This window comes from Podarcis filfolensis (genome assembly GCF_964270895.1).
Source record: "Podarcis filfolensis genome assembly, chromosome: 9".
Classification (NCBI taxonomy): domain Eukaryota; kingdom Metazoa; phylum Chordata; class Lepidosauria; order Squamata; family Lacertidae; genus Podarcis; species Podarcis filfolensis.
Window position 1 is genome coordinate 10,499,434 of NC_139610.1, and position 25,225 is coordinate 10,524,658.

General features: G+C 45.1%; 1 long non-coding RNA gene across 1 annotated transcript in view; it reads left to right on the forward strand.

Annotated features, from left to right (window-relative positions):
• The window catches only part of LOC310770370, a 42,334-nt gene extending 19,426 nt beyond the window's left edge, over positions 1 to 22,908 (forward strand). The window contains exons 2-3 of the long non-coding RNA XR_014552119.1: positions 9,697 to 9,830; positions 22,688 to 22,908. This is a non-coding gene — a long non-coding RNA (uncharacterized lncRNA). The remainder of the gene's footprint in view (positions 1 to 9,696; positions 9,831 to 22,687) is intronic.
• The last annotated feature ends 2,317 nt before the right edge of the window (positions 22,909 to 25,225 follow it).

Sequence of the window (25,225 nt, forward strand, 5' to 3'; positions counted from 1 at the left end):
AGCGGAGCAATACATTTGGCACCAACTTGGTTGCAGGAGGCATAAGAGGGGCCTATCCAGCCGTGTTAGGGACTCCACTCTGGATTTGTGTAAGGTTCCTTAGACTTTTCTTCTCCCAAAGATGTCTCACAAGGCAGTGGGTAGGATATTGTGGGGATACTGAGTCTATCTCAGTGAATACCTTACTTGGAAAATAAATACAACCCAGGTGGTTAAGAAAGCCCAACAGAGACTCCATCTCCTCAGATTATTGTGGAAGAATGATGTCAATCAACATTTGATGATCTCCTTCTACCAGTCAACAATAGAAAGTGTCCTTTCATACTGCATCACGGTGTGGTACGCTGGTTTGACATCAACTGATAGGAAGTGCCTACAGAGGGTGGTGAATACAGCACAAGATATTATGGGCTGTCCCGTGAATCCGCTGGATGACATCGCGGAAGAACGTTGCCTCAGGAGAGTGAGGAAAATTCTCAGGGATGATTCACACCCTGGCCAGCACTTTCTTGATCTCCTGCCCTTGGGCAGAAGATATAGAAGCATCATTAGTCGCACCAACAGGGTAAAGAACAGCTTCTATCCGCGGGCTGTTAGGCTGCTGAATGAAAAGATAACAACAGGGCAAGTGACTTTCGGATTTGGTGGGTGTGCGTCAGTAAACGAGGGGAATTAAGACTAAGAGAGCTGAGTGGGGGGTGCTCATGTAATCTCACTGTATAAAAGTTGTACAAGTGACAATAAAGTATTTCAATACTAAGTAAGCATCTGGGAACTTTGGCAGATGGACTCGTAGAGTCAGAAGGAATCCAAAGGGTCATCAAGTTCAACCAAGTTTGGTGGTACAGAGTTGAGTGTGTGGTGTAAAGGAAGTTATTGTGGTGGGACTAGGTAAGGCCATTACTACAGAAGAAGAGTTATGCCTCCTTTTCTTTAGCCTAACCCAGAATATCCTTTGATAATGACTCTTATTGAGGTACTGCTGCTCAATGCCAAGAAAATAAACTGAAATACTGGATGGGCATGATGAACTGATATATATTCCTGAGCCCGTTGGACAAAGCAATAACCAAGTTTGACTTATTCCAGCTTTGTCCTCCAAGGTTCTTGATACAACAGCAGTGCCGGATTTACATATAAGCTAAACAAGCTATAGCTTAGGGCCCCACTCTCTTAGGGGCCCCCAAAAAAATTAAAGGAAAAAATCTGGATGTACATTTCCAAAATATAAGATAAAAAACAAATAAAATAAAACCTAAATACAGCAACAGTGTTTTGTGTTGTGTAGGCTCCTATGATGTAAGTAATTGGCCCCGCCTGCTAGCCTGCTCCCTAAAATATCACAGGTTTGCTCATTTCTATATATAGGGTGCCTACATTCTGCATGTGCAAATGGCTTTAGATACCTATTAGGTCCATAAATTACCATATAGCATATATTCAACACAAAAAACAGCGACAATTTGTTGTTTACAAAGGACAGCTGGACATATAAAGGGCCCCATTACCTTCAGTTGCTTAGGGCCTCGTCAAACCTAAATCCGGCCCTGTACAACAGGTATCTTAAATCAAAAAGTTGGTGTTGCAAACACCTGTCATGATTCCACTCACCATTTCAGTACCCTGTTGCTTAATCACAAATGTTCTTATCAGAGAGTGTACAGTGGTACCTCGGGTTAAGTACTTAATTTGTTCCGGAGTTCTATTCTTAACCTGAAACTGTTCTTCACCTGAAGCCCTGCTTTAGCTAATGGAGCCTTCTGCTGCCGCCGCGCCGTGGGAGCCCGATTTCTGTTCTTATCCTGAAGCAAAATTCTTAACCCGAAGCACTATTTCTGGGTTAGTGGAGTCTGTAACCTGAAGCGTATGTAACCCGAGGTACCACTGTACTAAGGAAAAGATGATGAAGTATCCCAGGCATGATGGAGAACCGATTCATAATTGTAGTCAGGGCTGTGGGTGCTGTATACATGGCACCAATAAGAACCAGAGGTTTCCAGTAGGTAATTACCAGATCTGCATGGGAAAACATTCCCCTGTTCCATTACATGCACTGCTTCTAAAATTACCAAGGAATTGTTAATTTCCCCCTTCCAAACACACACAAACACACATTGTTAACAGAGAAACCTGATGTTGCAATCAGGATGGTGTGTGGGTTGCCCAGGCATTTTAGAACATCTTCTATTCCTCAGTGCAGGCTTCCCAGCTGAATCTAAGATGCCAGGTTAAAATGCATTAAGACAGCACATCTTTCCTCAATGTTTGCAATTTGTCTTTTTTGCAAAGATGGATATTTTTCATATGTTTGGCAGGTCACGAGCCCAAAAAGCTCTGCTCTGTTGACGTTGTTATTTATGCTCTGCAGCAACATTATCAATGATGTTGTCACTGCCACTTTAGCATAAGGAACTGTTTAAAATTGTGTTGATGTTGTTGACTGAATGATGAACCCTATTGGACAAAACAGCACTGAAATTTCTTAGAAGAAAATTAGATGTTGGATCTACATTTCCTTAGAGGAGTTTGGATTTTAGCTATGTTCTGAGTGGCGAGCAACAGCAGAAGTAACTCAGGAAAGGAGTAGAACTCTAGCCTAAGATTTAGCAGCGGTGTAAAAGTACTACAAGTGACCAAATATTAATTGAGGCAGATCCCTGGTGGCCATAGAAATCATGAAATACAGTGGTACCTCAGCTTACAAACGCTTCAGGTTACAGATGCTTTAGGTTACAGACTCCGCTAACCCAGAAATAGTACCTCGGGTTAAGAACTTTGCTTCAGGATGAGAACAGAAATCGTGCAGCGGTGGCAGGAGGCCCCATTAGCTAAAGTGGTACCTCAGGTTAAGAACAGTTTCAGGTTAAGAACAGACCTCCGGAACAAATTAAGTTCTAAACCCGAGGTACCACTGTATCTCTTTATTATTTTTATTTCATTTTATATGTTAAATTTACAAGTTCTGCTTTAAAGTACATTAACCAAAACGGCAAAGATCATTGCGCAACATCCCTTTTCTTAATAAATATTGCAAATACCCACCACCATCACCCGTATAGTGAAACATGCATTAGTAAGTCTGCATTGCAACAGCATTTCAAATTCATATATTATATCTTTTGAGAAATGCTGAAGAGTATACAGGACCTATCCAAGACATTTTGCTGCCTGAGGCAGAGCTGTAAAATGCTGTCCCTCCTTCTGCTGCACAGTGCCAAGGCTAAACAAGTTATTTTGGTACCCGAGACATAAAAACCCACAAGTTCCCCTCCCTAGCAATTGTAAAAATACAACTGTAATAAATTAAGAGTTTGTGCAGTTTCATGACACCCAAAAACCTGCCACCTGAAGCAACCGCCCCACTCTGCCTAATGTTCAAGCTGACTCTGTATACGTAAGGGCCAAACTAGATGTAATTTTTGTGTGTGAAGTTTGGTATTGCATTTATTATTATTTTTTGTCAAATAGCCTAAACAGGATTGGGATTGTGGTGTATGTTAGAGGGTTGGGTTTTTTTAAATCCTTTGCCCCCACCGTAGTCCAAAATTGTCCCTTCTGCGTCTTCTACCACATGATCTCCTGCAATGATTTTGCAAAGTTTTTTGCAGATAAAGTCGCTCAGATTTGGGAAGAGGTAGACGCCACCGTGGGAGCAGGGCTGGGGCGGGAGAGTGCTAGAGTCCTGTCTAGTCAAATTGCGTGGGATCAATTCCAATCTGTTACCTCCGAGGATGTGGACAGGCTGCTTGGACGAGTGAAACCAACCACCTGTCTCCTTGATCCTTGCCCATCCTGGCTTATAAAAGCTAGCCGGGAAGGGCTGGGCGATGGGCTTTGTGGGGTGGTGAATGCTTCCCTCCGTGAGGGAGCCTTTCCAGACCCGCTGAAAGAGGCGGTTATAAACCGCTTCTTAAAAAACCATCTTTAGATGCTGCCACGATGGCCAACTATCGCCCAGTCTCAAATCTTCCATTCTTGGGCAAGGTGATTTAGCGAGTGGTTGCTGAACAACTCCAGGCACGCCTGGAAGAAGCAAACCATTTGGATCCCTTCCAGTCGGGATTCAGGCCTCATCACGGGACTGAAACTGTCTTGGTTGCACTGGTTGATGATCTCCGGTGGGCTAGGGACAAAGGTGAGAGCTGTTTCCTAGTTCTGCTGGATCTCTGAGCGGCGTTTGATACCATCGACCATAACATCCTTCTGGACCATCTAGAGGGGCTGGGAGCTGGGGGCACTGTTATACAGTGGTTCCGCTCCTTCCTCCTGGGCCGTGTTCAGAAAGTGGTGGGGGGGGATGAGTGTTCAGACCCCTGAGCTCTGACTTGTGGGGTGCCTCAGGGTTCTGTCCTCTCCCCCATGCTTTTCAACATCTACATGCAGCCACTGGGAGAGATCATCAGGGGGTTTGGGCTAGGTGTTCATCAGTATGCGGATGATACCCAGCTCTACCTCTCTTTCAAATCAGAACCAGTGAAGGCGGTGACGGTCCTGTGTGAGTGTCTGGAGGCGGTTGGAGGATGGATGGTGGCTAACAGATTGAGATTGAATCCTGACAAGACAGAAGTACTGTTTTGGGGGGACAGGAGACGGGCAGGTGTGGAGGATTCCCTGGTCCTGAATGGGGTAACTGTGCCCCTGAAGGACCAGGTGCGCAGCCTGGGAGTCATTTTGGACTCACAGCTGTCCATGGAGGCACAGGTCAAATCCGTGTCCAGGACAGCTGTGTACCAGCTCCATCTGGTACGCAGGCTGAGACCCTATCTGCCTGCGGACTGCCTCGCCAGAGTGGTGCATGCTCTGGTTATCTCCCGCTCGGACTACTGCAATGCGCTCTACGTGGGGCTACCTTTGAAGGTGACCCGGAAACTACAACTAATCCAGAAAGCGGCAGCCAGACTGGTGACTGGGAGCAGCCGCCGAGACCATATAACACCAGTCTTGAAAGACCTACATTGGCTCCCAGTATGTTTCCGAACACAATTCAAAGTGTTGGTGCTGACCTTTAAAGCCCTAAACGGCCTCGGTCCTGTATACCTGAAGGAGCGTCTCCACCCCCATCATTCTACCCGGACACTGAGGTCCAGCACCGAGGGCCTCCTGGCAGTTCCCTCACTGCGAGAAGCCAAGTTACAGGGAACCAGGCAGAGGGCCTTCTCGGTAGTGGCGCCCTCCCTGTGGAATGCCCTCCCACCAGATGTCAAAGAGAACAACAACTACCAGACTTTTAGAAGGCAGCCCTGTTTAGTGAAGCTTTTAATGTTTGACATATCACAGTATTTTAATATTCTTTTTGAAGCCGCCCAGAGTGGCTGGGGAAGCCCAGCCAGATGGGCGGGGTATAAATAATAATAATAATAATAATAATAATAATAATAATTCTATTTGCATTGGGAGAAATGCAGCAAGGGGCAAAGGGTTAAAGCTGTTTTTTCCAACTTGCCAAGGGATATAAGCTATGTGTTTAACAAAAACCAGGTGTGCAAGGGAAGACAAACATGGCAAACATCGCATCTGATTTGGATGCAATTCTTCGTTTTTATCTCATTTTGGTACCTTCAAATTCTTGAATTACTCACTGTGCCATCCTGTGCATGTTAACTTGTAAGTAAATTTCCTAACACTCCAATGGCCAAGCTTCCATTCCTGGGTCAAATTAACACAGTGTGTTGTCTGTTGCTTGAAAGTCCACTGCCTATTTGTGTGTGTGTGTGTGTGTGTGTGTGTGTGTGTGAGAGAGAGAGAGAGAGAGAGAGAGAGAGAGAGAGAGAAAGAGAGAGACTGCCACACGTTATCCAAGGTAAAGTAAAGGGACCCCTGACCATTAGGTCCAGTCGTGGCCGACTCTGGGGTTGCGGCACTCATCTCGCTTTATTGGCCGAGAGAGCCGGCGTACAGCTTCCATGTCATGTGGCCAGCATGACTAAGCCACTTCTGGCGAACCAGAGCAGCGCACGGAAACGCCATTTACCTTCCCGCCGGAGCGGTACCTATTTATCTACTTGCACTTTGACATGCTTTCAAACTGCTAGGTTGGCAGGAGCAGGGACCAAGCAACGGGAGCTCACCCCGTCGCGGGGATTCAAACTGCCGACCTTCTGATCAGCAAGTCCTAGGCTCTGTGGTTTAACCCACAGCACCACCCGTGTCCCAAAGCCCTTCTCAAATTATGCAGATTTTACAGTTCACTTCTGTCACATTAATTTTGAGGAAATAACTTTATTAACAACTATATTTATAAAGTTTCTACATTTTTAAGAGCTTATTGGACTTAAACACAGGATACCTAACAGGACACAGTTGTACTGGTCAGCCCAGTAAAAAGCTGTCCCACCCCCCAGTACTCCTGGCTACCACAGCCTCCGAGTTGGGACTGAGAGACAGCGAACTACTCTTTTTGCAGAGTAGCTGTATGACACGTTTTACTAGAGCTAACTTATCTTAAATTACAGAACATAACTCCCCCTCGCCATTATACAAATTTTCATTCTTTGTACAGCTAGGGCTGTGCCAAATAAATTTTCAGAGGGCCTCTGAATGAAAAGAGGCAAAGCGCTGATTAATGAGCCATGTTTGTTCTGTTGCGTGTGATCAAACAGGCCAGCACTACAGCCATTGATAAAAGCGAGCAAGGCGCACTTATAGCTACAGACTGTTACATTTGTCTGCTTAAAATTCAGTTGCTGTGAATGCTGGAATAATTTTCTCTGTGCCATCTGGCGGCAAACGAGTGTGTGTGTGTGTGTGTGTGTGTGTGTGTTTGCAGGGGGCGGGGGAAAAAGAATCCCAGTATGTGGAAATACTGTACTGGAGTTTGCAATTTTAAATTATGGATAAACAGTTGACTATATATAATATGAATTACAGCATTCCTGCAGCTGAACTGTAAACAATCCTACAAATGCTAATCTTCGGAACATTTAGAAGCAAACTTATCACACGGGTGCAGCAATGCCTGCGACTTTTTATGTGGATATATATAGCATATTAAAGCCCATAAACTACCGTACAGCAAGATACATTGACTGCAAACACATACATTTAAAAATCCTGCTGGAGGATCGAATATGCATACATCTTCACTGTCATCAATATGAACAAGGTGAACTTGGGGAACAAATCTTAACCCTGTAGGTGTAACTTATACATGGCAGCTTTGTTGAACAGGAGCTTTCCCCCTTAACCCCCCAGCTCTTAGCACTATGGTGGTCTTGCCTCATAAAATTTAAAAAAGATTGCTCCCCAGTCTCCAAGTGGCAGCTTACCCAGGGTTCAGTTTCATTGGAATGAGGCACAACACAGACTGTGGTGTCTTTAGTACATATGGTTTATTCACACATATATGCAACCTGAGTCTAAAATGGAGGTTCACAGTATTAACACTCCAAGAGGGTCTTGTTTCTGCTTAGATCCCAACAGAAGTCAGGTATAGCTCTATCTTCCAGCTACCCAACCTGCCCACTTCTAGCGCTCTCTCTCTCTCAACTCCCAACTCTGGCCTTTGTCTTTCTAGCCAGTTGTTATCTGGCATCGAGCCACATCCTTTGTTACCTTAATGGCCTGTACTTAGAAGGCCATCACCTCACCAGGAAGCTAGCCTGGCTATTCTAGGAATTGAATCAGTGCTTTATCCAGGAATTAGAAGGATTTTAGGCACACAACTTCTATGCCTTCCTCAGCTCATAACACTATGTCGCCTCCGGTATCCAAATAGTTTGCCCTCTGAAGAACAGTTGCAGCAGAACAGCAGTAGGATAGTGCTCATGTCTTGCTTGTGGGCTCCAGAGATCATTACCTTATCTAAGAAAGAAGACACTAAAAGTATTTTCCTTTTTGTTCTACTTTGCTGCAATGGCTCCCCACCCCCAATGAATTCTGGGAGTTGTAGTTTGGTAAGGGTGCTGAGACAATATACAGCCTTGGCTCAAGGTTGTATATTGTCTCCCTGCTTATTTAACTTATATGCAGAATTCATCATGAGAAAGGCTGGGCTGGATGAATCCCAAGCCGGAATTAAGATTGCCGGAAGAAATATCAACAACCTCAGATATGCAGATGACACAACCTTGATGGCAGAAAGTGAGGAGGAATTAAAGAACCTTTTAATAAGGGTGAAAGACCACACAAAATATGGTCTGAAGCTCAACATAAAAAAAAACCTAAGATCATGGCCACTGGTCCCATCACCTCCTGGCAAATAGAAGGGGAAGAAATGGAGGCAGTGAGAGATTTTACTTTCTTGGGCTCCATGATCACTGCAGATGGTGACAGCAGTCATGAAATTAAAAGACGCCTGCTTCTTGGGAGAAAAGCAATGACAAACCTAGACAGCATCTTAAAAAGTAGAGACATCACATTGCCAACGAAGGTCCGTATAGTTAAAGCCATGGTTTTCCCAGTAGTGATGTATGGAAGTGAGAGCTGGACCATAAAGAAGGCTGATCGCCGAAGAATTGATGATTTTGAATTATGGTGCTGGAGGAGACTCTTGAGAGTTCCATGGACTGCAAGAAGATCAAACCTCTCCATCCTTAAGGAAATCAGCTCACTGGAAGGACAGATCCTGAAGCTGAGGCTCCAATACTTTGGCCACCTCATGAGAAGAGAAGACTCCCTGGAAAAGACCCTGATGTTGGGAAAGATGGAGGGCACAAGGAGAAGGGGATGACAGAGGAAGAGATGGTTGGGCAGTGTTCTCGAAGCTACCAGCACGAGTTTGACCAAACTGCGGGAGGCAGTGGAAGACAGGAGTGCCTGGCGTGCTCTGGTCCATGGGGTCACGAAGAGCCGGGCACGACTAAATGACTAAACAACAACAACAACGGTGCGGAGACTTCTGTAAGCCTCAGCCCTCCCACCTCAGCAGCAATTCCCAGAAGGTGCTTTTCAGACGGAGTGAGCTCTGACTTGCTTTCCATTTTATACTGCAGGATGAGTGCTGTTGCTTCATGTACCTCATACATTTTCATACACACCCTGCTGTGTTCTGTCCACACGGTGGGGAAGGGTTGCTCTCAGGCCCTGCTTCTGACCTTTCCATAGTGGCATCTGTTTTGGCCCCTGTGAGAAGAGAAAGCTGGACTACGTGAGCCTTTGGCCTGATCCTGCGGCTCTCTTCTTACGCTCTTTCTTCCAACCCCTCGGGGCTGCTTAATCATTTCTAATTTATTGCATATATCTTCAATTTGTCGCCTAATTTTAATTGAACCAGATTGCTTGTGTTGCTGCTTAATCATTTCCAGAAGTTGTTCCCTCCTCCCGACGCGAGACAGTAGAGTGACTTTCCCTCTGGCTGTGCATTCTCTGTGAGGAAAAATCATTTTCAAATTCCGTCCCCCTTTCAGAAATGGCAGCTCCTTCCTTCTTTGCAGCCAGAGTAGTCTCAGTCTCTCTCTCTCTCTCTCTCTCTCTCTCTCTCTCTCTCTCTCTCACACACACACACACACACACACACACACACAGAGAGAGAGAGAGAGAGAGAGAGAGAGAGAGAGAGAGAGAGAGAGAGAACACACTCTCTCTGACGAGGGGTTTAAATAGATTAGCAGTGATGGAAAGAGGATATAATTACCGTATTTTTCGCTCTATAAGATGCACCAGACCACAAGACGCACCTAGTTTTTGGAGGAGGAAAAGAAGAAGAAAAAAATATTCTGAATCTCAGAAGCCAGAACAGCAAGAGGGATCACTGCGCAGTGCAAGCAGCAATCCCTCTTTCTGTTCTGGCTTCTGGGATAGCTGCGCAGCCTGCATTCGCTCCATAAGACGCACACACATTTCCCCTTACTTTTTAGGAGGGAAAAAGTGAGTCTTATAGAGCAAAAAATACGGTAATCAGGTGCAAACCAGTAAGAGCCCACTCATGGAATATGTTAAAGGACCATGTCCTTTCTTCTGTCAGATCAAAATGAGCAGATAACAGCAAAGATTTGTATAATAATAATAATTTATTATTTATATCCCTCCCATCTGGCTGGGTTTCCCCAGTCACTCTGGGCGGCTTCCAACAGAACACTAAAATAAATGCTAGGTTCATAGCAGGGGCAATCAGAATAAGGGCCACTAACCGGCGGCTGATTCTAGGCTTTAAATTGTGCTTTTATATCAAATTCCCTTTTCTGTGTATACTGTAATGTTTTACTGTTGCTATGGCCATTGGCTAATGCGAATAAAGTTTTAACTTAAAGGACACAGAATCATAGAACTGTAGAGTTGGGATGGACCACGAGGGTCATCTAGTCCAACCCCCTGCAAAGCAAGAATCTTTTGCCTAACATGGGACTTGAACCCACATTCCTGAGATTAAGAGTCCCATGCTCTACCAACTGAGATATTTTAGCACTGAGTCTTCATCTTTTGTCTGCCTTCCTGAGACTGTAGGACACTGGCTGAAGCGGCTTCTGTCTTCTGCCATTCTGCTGTTCCTATATTGTTGGGTTTTCCCCCATATACCGTATTTTTTGCTCTATAAGACTCACTTTTTCCCTCCTAAAAAGCAAGGGGAAATGTGTGTGCGTCTTATGGAGCGAATGCAGACTGTGCAGCTATCCCAGAAGCCAGAACAGCAAGAGGTATTGCTGCTTTCACTGTGCAGCGATCCCTCTTGCTGTTCTGGCTTCTGAGAGTCAGAATATTTTTTTTCTTGTTTTCCTCCTCCCAAAACTAGGTATATAGAAAAAAACCAACAATATCTATTGGAAAAAACCAACAATATAGGAACAGCAGAACAGCAGAAGACAGAATATCTATATTATATGGAAAAACCCTAGGTGGAAAACAGCAGTCCATACATGTGGAGTTTCCATTGCTATTCCACTTTTCGTGAATGAAAATGAGAATGGGATTGTCTGGCTGATTTATGGAAGGAGGGAATATCCTGTTTGGGAACCAGGTTGGCAAAATAATAATAATAATAATAATAATAATAATAATAATAATAATAATAATAATAATAATAGGTATGGGCAGAATTCTAAGCGTGAGTGCATATGGTCTTATACCAGTGATGGCTACTGCCCCAAACAATCCTTGGGAATGTATTTTACCGTATTTTTGGCTCTATAGGATGCACTTTTTCCCCTCCAAAAATGAAGGGGAAATGTGTGTGCGTCCTATGGAGCGAATGCAGGCTCTCCAGGCTTCAGGAAGCTATCCGCAAGCCTTCGGAGCACGGGAGTTCCTGCTTGGCTCCGAAGGCTTGCGGATTGCAGCCTGCAGCCCCAAGCCCGGGGAGTCAGCGCTGCACACCCCGGGCTTCGGGGAGCTGTCCGCAAGCCTTCAGAGCGTGGCGGGAGTTCCCGCCGGGCTCAGAAGGCTTGCGGATAGCAGCAAGCTCCGGGAGCGAAGGCGAGGTTGCGCGCAACCTCGCCCCCGCTCCTGGACCCATTCTGGGAGCTGGGGTCGGGGGAAGCTCAGGCTAGCGGGATCCATCGCACTCTGTCTTTGCTTCTGCCAAAGCCGCGTGCACTAGCTATCTTGGCTTCTTTGCTCTTTGGGGCTGGCGGGGGGGGGGGAATAAAAAAAAATTCTTCCCCCCCTAAAAACTAGGTGCGCCCTATGATCTGGTGCGCCCTATGGAGTGAAAAATACGGTAGTTATAAAACGTCACATCTTTAGATGTGAAAATAGGGGAACTCTTGTATATTTGTTAATGTCCATTCTCACATCACCACCTCAAACATTCTCTTGCACAGTGCTGGAATCTCTTTTCGCTTGCTGCATGCTGTGCTCATTTACTGTGGGGCAGCAAGTGGCTGCACATTTACCCTGTTTCTGCCCATCACGTGGAGGGTGTGTGATGTGCTTCTCCTTACTGACCACATAACAGTTTCCTTCAAAAATAAAATAACCATGTGCAACAGAGCATCTAATTTTGCAGTGGGTCTAGCAGTACTTACAATGAACCTGAAACCCAAACATTCAGCATCCTTTAGTATCTGGATACAGGCAGGAACAGAAACAGAAGATCAATTTTTTGTTTGAAGGAGCGTCTCCACCCCCATTGTTCTGCCCGGATGCTGAGGTCCAGCACCGAGGGCCTTCTGGAGGTTCCCTCGCTGCAAGAAGCCAAGTTACAGGGAACCAGGCAGAGGGCCTTATTGGTAGTGGCACCCGCCCTGTAGAATGCCTTCCCACCAGATGTCAAAGAGAAAACAACTACCAGACTTTTAGAAGACATCTGAAGGCAGCCCTGTTTAGGGAAGCTTTTAATGTTTAATAGACTATTGTATTTTAATATTCTGTTGGAAGCCGCCCAGAGTGGCTGGGGAAACCCAGCCAGATGGGTGGAGTATAAATAATAAATTATTATTATTATTACAGTGGACGTTTGGGTTGTGAATGTGATCTGTGCGTGATGCCCGTTCGCAACCCGCGTCTGCGCACGCACGGGTTGTGATTCGGCACTTCTGCGCATACGCAAAGTGTGATTTTAGCGCTTCTGCGCATGCATGACCGCTGGAACCCAGAAGTAACCCGTTCCGGTACTTCTGGGTTTCGGCAGTCCGCAATACGAGAAAACGCAACCTGAAGTGGCTGTAACCCAAGGTATGACTGTACTTAACAGTTCACCAGCTCCAACATGTGAAATATAGACCAGGTGGTGCTGTAGTGCTTATGTGCCTGTAATGTACATGTGTTTTCACAAGCACACGGTATATCCATCCCCTACTCAGAAATTTATCTAAGAATAGCAGCTCTTCCAATGGGTGCACACGTACGTAATTAAAAAATGCATACATCCCAGTCTCCATCAAAGGCAAAATTAGGGGCAGCGACTTACCGGCAAATGGAGAATTATCCCTGGTAAATAAAGGCTGTGGATTGCAGGACATGGCAAGGGCGCTGAGAATTCTGTCACAAATTCCAATCTCAATTTGGAGGGCATGATCCAACATGTTTCAAAAGTTAAGCACTCTCTCACAGGAGTCGGTGAAACTTCATAGGAGATTATCTTTGGCTGGAGAATAACAAACTAAAGCTTCTAGTCTGACTTGCTACTTACTAGTCTGATGTGTTTTGTTTCCTTATGTTTCGTTCCTAACATTATCGTTTGTCTATCAAGAATTGGACAAACATTCTTTCCCGTCCCCTCTATAGCTGCATGCTTTCATACTGCATATGAGCTGCCAGCTCACCCAACGTATTTTTTTAAAATTCTGAATTTTTAGATCCAAACAAGTAGAAAAAAAACAACAACAAATTGCCGGTCTCCTTTCTGACTGCTGACAGTTGGGCTCTCCTCACACAACACCTGTGCTTCTTGGAAGAGGTGGCCGCCATCTTTAGCTCTTTGATGGGGATGAAAGAGCTACACAACCCGCTGAAAGACATTTCCTCAGGAGTCACTCTGAGTAACCGGAGAAGGTGAGATTAAGCAGATAGCATGCCCAGCTGGATGTGTGGCTTTGGGACCACTGGGGTGAGAGAGCATTCACAGATGCCTTTTAAGGCCAAAAAAAGGGAAGGAAGGAAGAAAAAAATTGATGGCAGACTTGGGCCTCTGTGTTCCCCTACTAAGAGTGTCAGACGGGCACAAACAGAAAGTTCCCTTATGAAGTTTCTTGACAACTTCTTAGTTGCATAACATTTATGATGTTGCTAGGGGCTCATTCTGGAGTTTGGGCGAGATTGAAATCAGTCCTCAGAGCAGACCTATTGATTTCAGTGGGTTTACTCTGTGGATGACTTCATTGGATATTGACCCCCCCTTTTAATTCCCATAACACCATTCTGTCTTTTTTAAAAAAATAAAATACTTTTTTTATTTGATTTTTAAAAATATAAACATATAACAAAAAACAATTCAAGATCCAAATATCGAGATTGCTCTGAATCACCTGATTTCCCCCCCATCCCTTCCATGGGTCCTAATAATATTTACAACTGCATATCAATACTTCTCCAAATTTTTATCCATCCAAACTAGCCATAAAGGGGACCCCTGACCATTAGGTCCAGTCGTGGCTGACTCTGACGTTGCGACGCTCATCTCGCTTTATTGGCAGAGGGAGCCGGCAAAGAGCTTCCGAGTCATGTGGCCAGCATGACTAAGCGCACGACCAGAGCAGCGCACGGAAATGCCCTTTACCTTCCTGCTGGAGTGGTACCTATTTATCTACATGAACTTTGATGTGCTTTCGAACTGCTAGGTTGGAAGACGAAGAAGAAGAAGAGTCTGGATTTGGATTTGATATCCCGCTTTATCACTACCCGAAGGAGTCTCAAAGCGGCTAACATTCTCCTTTCCCTTCCTCCCCCACAACAAACACTCTGTGAGGTGAGTGGGGCTGAGAGACTTCAAAGAAGTGTGACTAGCCCAAGGTCACCCAGCAGCTGCATGTGGAGGAGCAGAGACGCGAACCCGGTTCCCCAGATTAGGAGTCTACCGCTCTTAACCACTACACCACACTGGCTCTCAGGAACAGGGACCGAGCAATGGGAGGTCACCCCGTTGAGGGGATTCGAACCGCCAACCTTCTGATCGGCAAGTCCTAGGCTCTGTGGTTTAACCCACAGCGCCACCTGCGTCCCATTAATACTTTCCATTATTTTACAGGAGTGATTAAAATCCTGCTAATGTTTTAAACTGTTTACAATGGTCTCGTAAATAGATTATAAACTTTTCCCATTCTTTTTTAAAGTTCTTGTCCTCTTGATTTCTGAGCTTCCCAGTTAATTTTGCCATTTCAGCATAGTCCATCAACTTGGTTTGCCATTCTTCTCTGGTCAGGGTTGTTTCTTCCTTCCATCTCTGGGCTAGTAGCATCCAACACCGTTCTGTCTGAAAAGGGTCCCTAAAGATCACAAACACACACACACACCAAAAACAAGACACATATGTCAAGCCAATAAAATGGCAGCAAGAGAAGAAAAGAGAAAGAACTACAGCAGCAGCAGCTGCTTCTCCACCCGGGTCTTCCATGGTTCACATCACTCACCCTCCTCTCCTGTGTGCCAATGCAAGAGGGACTTTTAATTTTGCCTCGCAACAGATGGAGGAGCTGGGTGAGTGATGGAACCGGGCAGGGGGAAATGGAACAGGAGGCACAGCGGCGGCAAACTCTCTCGCCGCTTCAGAACAGTTGAAGGCAGGGCTGAGTGGAAGCTGGCTGTTTAGCTCTGGGTTCCTTCTCATGAATGCTGAAGAACACCTCCTGTTTGGGGCGATTTTTCAACGCTTGTTGTGAGCATATTTGCATTGTTCCAATTATGTTTAGCACTCCCCCCACCCCACCTGTTAATATTTCTTCTCTGCACTTCTCTCCATATTTTCCTTCTTACCTGACCTTGCCTTCCTTGTCTTCATTTGTCCTCACTACTTTCCAAAGCAACTACAGTGGTACCTCTGGATGTGAACACGATCCGTTTTGGAGCCCCGTTCGCATCCAGAACCAAATGCAACCCGCATCTGTGCATGTGCGGGTCGCATGTGACATCATTTTGACAATCTGCGCGAGCGGCAAAACCCAGAAGTAACACGTTCCGTTACTTCCAGGTCGCCGCGGAGCGCAACCCGAAAGCGCTCAACCTGAAGTACATTTGACCTGAGATATGACTATACTTTATTCCGAACTTAAAAATGGAAAGCGGTGGTCAACAAAAGAGGTTTAAAAGACTGTCTCAAGGCAATTTTTAAAAAAATGTAAACGATTAAAAATTCCCAACGATTGGGAAACACTGGCCTGCGAGCGCTCCAGTTGGAGAACAGCCTTGACCAAAGGTGTGATGGGCTTTGAAGACTCTCGAACTCAGGACGCAAGGGGGAAACGTGCTCAGAGGAAGGCATGCTTGGCAAAACCACACCGTGATCAACTCCCACCCGGAAACCTATGTCCCCACTGTGGAAGGACGTGTGGATCCAGAATTGGCCTCCACAGTAACTTACAGACTCATTATTAAAACTGTGTTTATGGAAGACAATTTTACTCAGCTATGAGTGATCGCCAAAGAAAGAAAGAAGGAAGAAATCTGATTGGCCCATGTGTTTTAGTGGATAGGCACCTGTGACATCAGATGTGGCGCTGTGATGATGAAGAAGAAGAAGAAGAAGAAGAAGAAGAAGAAGAAGAAGAAGAAGAAGAAGAAGAAGAAGAAGAAGAAGAAATTTATTTATTTATACCCCGCTGCTGTCTGGGCGGCTTCCAACAAAATATTAAAATACAAAATGTCACCGACACCATCATGGGGGCCACAAACCATTGGATTAAGCGAGGGCAAAAAGGAACTCAAATGACAACAGCTTCCACCAAGGGAAACGGAAAGGTGCCAAACGGTACAAACATTCGATAAGATTAGCTGGTGTGTTTTTTTTTAATATATATATATTTAGTTTGGCTGCAGTCAGTATACCAGTTTGAAAGGGATTATCAAAATTAATGAGCGTTTCGCAGAGCTGAAAAGTAAAGGTAGGTTCTCCAGGTTGCAATCCTAGCCTCAGCTCCCTTCTAAAGCGAACAGAAGAGGCCAATTTTGCCAGGTTTAACAAGCACTCTTGCAACCCCACTGCTCCTAGTGCCTCTTTCAACCACCCCCACAAGTCTCAACTTGTTTTTCTCTAATTCTGTGGCTTCACTAATTATAATGAATGAAATGTACCAGTAAGGACTAAAATGTGCTACATGTCTTTCAATAACGAATCACAGCATGGAAGGACCACACATTAGCTCTTGCCTTATGGCTCCCATGGTGACTACATATTAAAGCCCCACGGTGCTGTTCACCCTTAAATTTCCATTTCCTAGCTTTGTGTGTGTGTGTGTGTGTGTGTGTGTGTGTTTTCCCTTTCACAATTTCAGTGCTACCTCTATGCACCTTTAATGTGTAGATATATTTATGGAAGCAATAAAAGTTGTGTGCAAATGCATAATTCTGGATCTGCATATTTTAACAGGCAAAATATTTCAAAAGGCCAGCCATACACCTTAAAGCAACATTTGCTTTGCTTTGCTTTAAAGCACAGAGTCAGTTTTGAAGGTAGTTTCTTTGTGGTTCCCAAAATGGCTAATCAGAATGGCAAAACAATAACAAAGCACAGTTTTATATATGTCCAGCAGCAGTAGTAAGGGAGTCAGTTCTTTACGTGCTCATTATGTTTTAAAGATACAGCACAATGAGGCAGACTCTCTGATAATGCTCTTCGAGAGATCTGTAGAATACGTCTGCTTGCAAAGCAGTATCTGCAAGCAATTCTGGCTATAATATTGTTGCAGGCCACCCCAGTCTCCTAGCGGTGCAAGATCCCAGGGGTTCTAGATGCTTACCCAGGGTTCCTGTTTCCTTTTGGAGTGAGGCACAGCGGAGATTGTGGTGTCTTTATGATATATGGTTTAAGGTAAAGGTAAAGGTACCCCTGCCCGTACGGGCCAGGCTTGACAGACTCTAGGGTTGTGCGCTCATCTCACTCTAGAGGCCGGGAGCCAGCGCTGTCCGCAGACACTTCCGGGTCACGTGGCCAGCGTGACGAAGCTGCTCTGGTGAACCGGCACCAGAGCAGCACACGGAAACGCCGTTTACCTTCCCGCTATAGAGCGGTACCTATTTATCTACTTGCACTTAAGGGTGCTTTCGAACTGCTAGGTGGGCAGGAGCTGGGACCGAACGACGGGAGCTCACCCCGCCGTGGGGATTCGAACCACCCACCATGCGATCGGCAAGTCCTAGGCGCTGAGGTTTTACCCACAGCGCCACCCGCGTCCCTTGATATATGGTTTATTTACACACATATGTAACCTGAGACTTTGATGGAGGAATTCACAGAATCAGCACCCCAAAAGGGTCTTGTTTCTCCTATAGCTGCAGCCTTGGATTCACACAGACGTCAAACGTTGCTCTCACAGACTTCCCTGCCTCTCCTGCTTCCTGCTTCACCTCTAGATCACGTTATTGCTTTCCTAACTCTCTGCTCTAAGCTATGGCTTTAGCTGTCGAGGGATAGGGGCCCCATCCATTTGCTGTCTCATACCAAGTCCCTTAGTGACGCGGGTGGCGCTGTGGTCTAAACCACAGAGCCTTGGGCTTGCTGATCAGAAGGTCGGCGGTTCAAATCCTCGCGACAGGGTGAGCTCCCATTGTTCAGTCCCTGCGCCTGCCAACCTAGCAGTTCGAAAGCACGTCAAAGTGCAAGTAGATAAATAGGTACCACTCCGGTGGGAAAATAAATAGTATTTCCGTGCACTGCTCTGGTTTGCCAGAAGCAGCTTAGTCTTGCTGGCCACATGACCAGGAAGCTGTACGCCGGCTCCCTCGGCCAGTAAAGCGAGATGAGTGTGCAACCCCAGAGTCGTCTGCAACTGGACCTAATGGTCCAAACAATGTACGTAGATTAGGGGAAAGTTTGTGCAAAAATGAAGATTTTAGTCAAAATAGCATCCCAAAAATGGATTCTATTAGGGGAAATTGATTGCAGAAAAAATGTACCTTAGTCAAAACTGCATATAAAAATGTGCTTATTGGGAGAAATTCACAGTAAAATTCTGATTTTTGTGAGGATTTTTTTAAAATTGCAAATTGCTTCAAAATGTGGATAACCAAATCTAAGATTCAAAAAAACAGAAACTAAGAAAACAAAATGAACAGATCCTTCCACCCTATTCAGCATTCATCCTGATTTGCTCGCACAAAGCTTGGATTATATCTTGTCATTACTGAGTATTCATCCTCATTTGTTTACAGGGGGGTTATACCCCAATGAATGTTCATCCTGTATTCATCCCGGTTTTCTTGAGGGGCGTTTACACATTTTCTTATTCATCATTCATTGATTCTACAATTTTTAGTGTGTTTCCTAACCACAAGAAATCTGTGTTAAAGGTGTGTGTGAGAGAGATTTGTTGCACCAGAACACTTTAGTAAAGGGACGCCTGACCATTAGGTCCAATCGTGGCCGACTCTGGGGTTGCGGCGCTCATCTCGCTCTATAGCCCGAGGGAGCCGGCGTACAGCTTCCGGGTCATGTGGCCAGCATGACTAAGCCGCTTCTGGCGAACCAGAGCAGCACACAGAAACGCCGTTTACCTTCCCGCCGGAGTGGTACCTATTTAGCTACTTGCAGTTTGATGTGCTTTCGAACTGCTAGGTTGGCAGGAGCAACGGGAGCTCACCCCATCACGGGGATTCGAACCGCTGACCTTCTGATTGGCAAGTCCTAGGCTCTGTGGTTTAACCCACAGCGCCACCCGCGTCCCTTACCAGAACACTTTAATTCACTTTAATTGCACTAACTTAGAGTTTCAGTATGCACTTGGATCCCTTCCACAAAACAGTAACGGTCTGGAGGCACCCTCAGAAAACGTACACATTTATACCTTTAAAAAGCCAGCAAGAGGAAATATACTTAACCCTGGTAAGAGAGTAGATGAGTGCTATGTCTTTTTGCAAGCAGACAAATCCCTTCCTTCTTCTACCCAGCTCCACCTCCCTTTAGGTGAGCTCAAACTGAAGCAAATGAGTTTGTTATGGTGTGAGCCACTGAAGCGATTGCAGCCTGCGAGGGGGCGGCGTGGAGCGTTTTGTTTAGCTCTAGCTATAAATAAAGCTTGCAACAAGCTTGCCATTTTGGTACAATACATCCAAGCCTTATTGAAATCCGAATAATGCATTCATAAAAACAAAAACCGAAGAACTGCGTCTGAGTAAAATATTCCCACTGCACATTAACGTACAGTTAGTTATCTTCCAGATGTGTGCGGAAGAACCAGATATTAAGGTTCATTAGTAGCAACTGCAAATTAAAGTCTGTACATAGCCAAGGAATTCTTATCGACAAACTTACAGCAGAGAATTTGTTCAGCATCTAAAACAAATCACTAGGGGCCTGGACAAATGATATTTACTCTCTTTTAATTACCCAGCAAGATTAGTGTTTGTGGTCTGACTAAGTAGGTCACAAATGCAGCAATGAAAATTAATTGCGTTACAGCGTCGTAGTGATTTATACATTTTTGAGGACATAATTTTGCATCTGTATATTAAAGCGCTAGCTTCTCGGAGCTATTCATTTTTAAAAGATCTATTAGCATCATAAGGGGAGTATTTTATTGTGTATAAAGCACACACACTCGGTTAGACACCTCTTCTTTGCATTCATCATCTCAGTGCACCAATGTAAAGTTCCCCTCTGTGTAGAGGATTCTAGCACATCTGCAAGATAAAGAGTCGAATGCATTATACCAGCGGAGTAAATTTGCAGGTGTATGTAGGGGTTGAATGTGAGTGATGTACTGGGCATTCGCTCTTTAACTTTCTCATGCCTTCTCCATTGAAATGGGTGTGTGCACATCCATCCTTCTTCTTCTTTGGCGATCACTCGTAGCCGAGTAAGATTGTCTTCCATAAACACAGTTTTAATAATGAGTCCGTAAGTGACTGTGGAGGCCAATTCTGGATCCACAAGTCCTTCCACAGTGGGGATATTGATTTCAGGGTGGGAGTTAATCACGGTGTGGATTTGCCAAGTGTGCCTTCCTCTTAGCACGTTTCTCCCTTGCATCCTGAGTTCAAGTGTCTTCAAAGCCCATGACACCTTTGGTAAAGGCTGTTCTCCAACTGGAGTGCTCACAGGCCAGGGTTTCCCAGTTGTCAGTATTTATACTGCATTTTTTTAGATTTGCCTTGAGACAGTCTTTAAACCTCTTTTGTTGACCACCAGCATTACACGTTCCATTTTTAAGCTGGAAATAGAGTAGTTGCTTTGGAAGACGATCATCAGGCATCCGCACCACATGACCACTCCAACAAAGTTGATGTTGAAGAATCGACACAGGTGATCTTTGCTTCTTCCAGTACAGTGATATTAATTCGCCTGTCTTCCCAAGCGATTTGTAAAATTTTTCGGAGAAACAGTTGATGGAATATTTCAAGGAGTTGGAGATGACGTTTATAAGTGGTCCATGTTTCACAAGCATACAGTAAAGTTGGTAGTGCAGTAGGTTTGTAAACAAGCATTTTGGTTTCCCTGCGAATGTCCAGGTCCAAAACTCCACCCCCTCCCTGCCCTGCAACAACACACACAGCTCCTTAAAATTGTTGATGGTCTTTGCACTTAATTATTTTTCTACCTGTTGTAGCATTCATAATGCACTGTGCTAGATGCTGTATGATTTTAATTGCTTCTTTTAATTCTACACTTGAGTTCATAATTTCTTTATTTGCAGATTTATCAAAGGAAAAAACGAGGAGAAAAATTAAAGGCAATAAAATAAAAATTGTACATAAATAATACCAATAGTAACAAAAAAAGGCCACCACCAGTTCAAAGTGCCATAAACATTATCAAGTATGTCTTAAGTTAAACATATAAGTTAATGTAAGTTCTCCAGATGCCCGCATGAATTTGACGCCCGTATGAAATATGTTCAAAAGTAGCCAGGGCAGTGAGGCCCTCAGACCATTGTGTATTTTATTGCATCACAATTTCCATTGCATGCAATTCAATTTGCAATACAATAAAGGACAGTATAAGAAAAAGAAGAAGCAATAAAATACAGTTAGAAATAAATATCACTATGTAATGCGGACATGCTATGGACCCACCTAAATGAATCTAATGGAACCCCTTCATTATATGATTATATGGCCCCAGGACTTATTATATCTGTCTTTGTCCTCGTTTTGCACTTTGTGAATGCTTTATTAAACGGTTGCCTCTGAAGGAAATAAGCAGCTATCCTATCTTTAAAAGACATCTGAAGGCAGCCCTGTTTAGGGAAGTTTTTAATATTTGATGCTATATTGTTTTTAACACTTGATTGGAAGCCGCCCAGAGTGGCTGGGGAAACTCAGCCATATGGGTGGGGTATAAATAATAAATTATTATTATTATTATGCAACAGATCAAGTAGGGTTTGGTCCATGAAACGTATTAGTCTTGCGGTGCCACAAAACTCTTCGTTGTTTTTATTGGAAGTTAGTGTGAGTTGTTCGCATTGCCAGCTCTCATGATTCAGCTCCTTCCCCACTAGGGCGTCTTCTAGAAGTTAAATTTGAGTGGTCTGAGGAATACCTCTTGCATTCAGCCCGCATGCAAGTAAATGCATGTGCATTAACACTAAGCCAACGTCCAGAATGCAGCTTGCCAATTGACACATGAAAGCTGCCGAGGCATTGCAGAGCAAACAAATATAGCATACAGCCAGGAAATATAGAGCCTGCAGCAATATAAAAGTGGAAGGAGCGGGGTTAACAAAAGTGATCCTTGCGATGACAGTTGGGGTGCTCTAAGCGTCTACATGGGGCTCCCTTTGAAGGTGACCCGGAAACTACAACTAATCCAGAATGCGGCAGCTAGACTGGTGACTGGGAGCGGCCGCAGAGACCACATAACACCGGTCTTGAAAGACCTACATTGGCTCCCAGTACGTTTCCGAGCACAATTCAAGGTGTTGATGTTGACCTTTAAAGCCCTAAACGACCTCGGCCCAGGATACCTGAAGGAGCGTCTCCACCTCCATCGTTCTACCCGGGCACTGAGGTCCAGCACCGAGGGCCTTCTGGCAGTTCCCTCACTGCGAGAAGCCAAATTACAGGGAACCAGGCAGAGGGCCTTCTCGGTAGTGGTGCCCTCCCTGTGGAACGCCTTCCCACCAGATGTCAAAGAGAACAACAACTACCAAACTTTTAGAAGACATCTGAAGGCAGCCCTGTTTAGGGAAGCTTTTAATGTTTGATGTACAGTGGTACCTCGGGTTAGGTACTTAATTCGTTCCGGAGGTCCGTTCTTAACCTGAAACTGTTCTTAACCTGAAGCACCACTTTAGCTAATGGGGCCTCTTGCTGCTGCCATGCCGCTGGAGCACGATTTCTGTTCTCATCCTGAAGCAAAGTTCTTAACCCGAGGTACTATTTCTGGGTTAGCAGAGTCTGTAACCTGAAGCGTATGTAACCTGAAGCGTCTGTAACCTGAGGTACCACTGTATTACTGTATTTTAATATTTGGTTGGAAGCCACCCAGAGTGGCTGGGGAAGCCCAGCCAGATGGGCGGGGTATAAATAATAAATTATTATTGTTATTATTATTATTACTCCCTGCTTTCATCATGGGCATGCCATTCACAAACCTCTCTCTCTCTCTCTCTCTCTCTTCGCCCCCCCCCACTTGAAAAGTTATGCCTACCCTGCTCTTCACTGAACTCACTGTCACCTAGGCCTTGTCGGCTGAACTCATTTCTCCCCCTTCCTAGTCTTTGAGGACTAACTATTTTTCAAAACTCCTGAGCAGCTGGAATGTTAATAAACATTCCACAACATCAACTGAGTCAGTTGCTAGGAGTCAGTCTACTCTAGTCCAGTTTTGACCAATTAAACTTTTTATTGCACTAGCCATAGGCCATGGCATCATTCAGAAGGGGGGGGGACCCATAAAAATCATCGGGCACCACACATACAACAGAACCACAGTCACGGCTACTAAAATTATTTGTTGCATTAAATAGAATAGAATAGCAGATTCTCAGGTAAGATGTGCCAAATTAAATATCCGAATCCCCTTTGCAGTTGACCGCTATTTTATCTAGTTCTTTCCTCCTCATCTTCTTAGCTGCCAGCACACAGAGTGCTACTTTATAAGTAACAAAGTCGTCAGTGTCGCTCAGCAGCCATTTCACCCTTTCCCCCCTATTCAGATGTGGTCCATTTGTAAATAGGGGTTTTATAAATCAGTCTCTTGGGTCTATATATAATGGGCACTACAATAAATAATGGCACAGGTCCTCAACGCAGGGTTGTCCACACAGACAGAGTCTCTCTTCGTAATGTACTTGGTCGTACCGTCCATCCAACACCCGCCGAGGGCATCAATTTGAACTGTAGTTCTGTAAAAGCGATTCTTAGTACGGGAAGTGGGAGTTTGGTCAGGTATCTAGCTCGGGCACGCTCTGTTTTGATAAGTGGGAACCATGGTGAGCTCTTGGTAGAAGCCATCAAGGTTAGATCCCTTTCTGCATCAGACCTAAAGAGACAGTCTCTTAAGTGCCTCTTATCCATCTTCATGGTCACCTGAAGTACTCTAGTTACATACAGTTAATAGCTATGGAAGCTTGAGACACCCTGTCAGAATTATATTTCCCCCTGTGTATCTCTTTCTGTGCTTCACAGCACAGTCCTATGAATGTCTTGTTGTTTAGTTGTTTAGCCGTGTCCGACTCTTCATGACCCCATGGACCAGAGCATGCCAGGCACTCCTGTCTTCCACTGCCTCCCGCAGTTTGGTCAAACTCATGCTGGTAGCTTCAAGAACACTATCCAACCATCTCGTCCTCTGTCGTCCCCTTCTCCTTGTGCCCTCCATCTTTCCCAACATCAGGGTCTTTTCCAGGGAGTCATCTCTTCTCATGAGGTGACCAAAGTATTGGAGCCTTAGCTTCAGGATCTGTCCTTCCAGTGAGCACTCAGGGCTGATTTCCTTAAGAATGGATAGGTTTGATCTTCTTGCAGTCCATGGGACTCTCAAGAGTCTCCTCCAGCACCACAATTCAAAAGCATCAATTCTCCGGCGATCAGCCTTCTTTATGGTCCAGCTCTGGAAGATGAGCCCCTCAGGTCGGAAGGCGTCCAACATGCTACTGAGGAAGAGCAGAGGACAAGGACAAGTAGATTCAGAGCTGATGAAGCGGCTGGGCCAAGGCCCCAAGGTCGCTCAGATGCAGATATGCCTGGAAGCAAAAAGAAAGTCCAATGCTGTAAATAAAAAAATACGAATGTCTACCAAGAAGTAACCCCAGTGAAGTCTATTCCCAGGAGTGCTTAGAATTGGAGTGCTGATTGGATACCTGATATGTCTCTCTGCAGCCACAGTAATTGCCCTAAAAGTTCACCCATAACTGGTTTTGACTTTAGCAAATGGTGATATGGACTCAGCTAGCATTATGATTGGGTCTTCCAGCCAATTAGACAGTAAGGTAAAGGGTAAAGGGACCCCTGACCATTAGGTCCAGTCGTGACCGACTCTGGGGTTGCGGCGCTCATCTCGCTTTATTGGCCAAGGGAGCCGCCGTACAGCTTCCGGGTCGTGTGGCCAGCATGACTAAGCCGCTTCTGGCGAACCAGAACAGCGCATGGAAACGCCGTTTACCTTCCCGCCAGAGCGGTACCTATTTATCTACTTGCACTTTGACGTGCTTTCGAACTGCTAGGTTGGCAGGAGCTGGGACTGAGCAACGGGAGCTCACCCTGTCGTGTGGATTCGAACCGCCGACCTTCTGATCAGCCACAAGTCCTAGGCTCTGTGGCT